The sequence below is a fragment of the Telopea speciosissima genome, chromosome 5 (assembly GCF_018873765.1).
Source record: "Telopea speciosissima isolate NSW1024214 ecotype Mountain lineage chromosome 5, Tspe_v1, whole genome shotgun sequence".
Taxonomy (NCBI): domain Eukaryota; kingdom Viridiplantae; phylum Streptophyta; class Magnoliopsida; order Proteales; family Proteaceae; genus Telopea; species Telopea speciosissima.
The window spans coordinates 13,275,763-13,277,068 of record NC_057920.1 but is presented as its reverse complement, the minus strand read 5'-3'; positions in this window follow the sequence as shown (position 1 = coordinate 13,277,068).

Here is a 1,306-nt window from a genome sequence, read left to right as displayed (position 1 = left end):
TACTTCGCGAGATTGAACTGCTATTCAATTCATCTACGGAGGAAGAAGAAAACCAATGAACAGGTAACTATTGTACTTGCTTGTCGATCCAACTCCTTCTCCCCTTCTCCCCCTCCTCTCTTAACTAGTGACACGCTGTAGAGAAAAATCTCACAACTATTCCGACCATAGACAGAGAAGAGATGCTCTGGATCAGTGATAACTGATAAGTCAAAATTTCACTCATGTTTTATTCCTTTTATTTTTTATGGTAGAGGGTTCTATAAGCTAGCGGCGGAGCGCACGAGTGGTTTAATTGGAGCGGGTTGCCCGGCTGATTCGGATCTGATCCTGATTCCGATCGATCATGATTCCCAACGGAATCGGTAGGATTAGGAATCTACAAACTGGTTCTACGGTTTCCTGTCAAATTTGGTTGGGTAAACATTGGGGATGTTTATCTGCTCCATTTCCCTGCTCGGTCTATTTTTCCAAGTCCCTTTAATAGGGGTGGAAATGACCACTCCCCCTGCTGGAACACACTGTCTAGGTGAGGTCAACCCCCTATTAGAGGGACTTCGGGCAAGACATGGAGTAGATAATTTTCGGTATTTTATAAACATTAGATAATTCCAAAGAACCCAGCAAAGGCGAAAAGCACTGTTGCTCATCCGTTTTGTTAGCCTTTGTCATTCTTCAGGATAGAAAGTGTTGATATGCGCTAGCATAAGCTATCGAGTTCGTGTTAATCCTTGATTGTGTCTTGATCAGATCGAACGAAATGTTATTTATTTTTTTTTTGGGTGGGGGGTGTCAAAAACAAGTCCTTTCGACCCAAAATTTATTGAAAAAAAAAAACATAAGAGAAGTTCCTGCTTTTAAGAATAGCAGGGTTTACAACGAAATGTGGTGGCTTAATCCACCAAATAGAAGACAAATGAAGAACAGACTCCCCTTTAGCTAAAATACATGGTTGTTAAGGGAAGCTAGGAAAGATGAGCAAGGGTTATTCATTCACTGAGTTAAAATTGAACAACTTGAAAGGAAAAAAAATTTCTCACCAACAATGAAGGAAATACCCGTGACTCTAAGGTCATTATTACTCCCCAATAATTGTTGGAAGTTCGAAATACCTCTTAAACATAAACTATTCCCTAACATCCATCCTAATGCAATGACGATCATTGATGTAGGAATGCGTCCTTCACCATGGCTGTAGGATTACTCAGTCCAAAATTAAACTTTTTTTTTTTTTTTTAAATCTTATTATAATTGAAAAACCCCATTTTTCCTTTCACTCATAGTAAACTAAGAATCTCTTTACTCA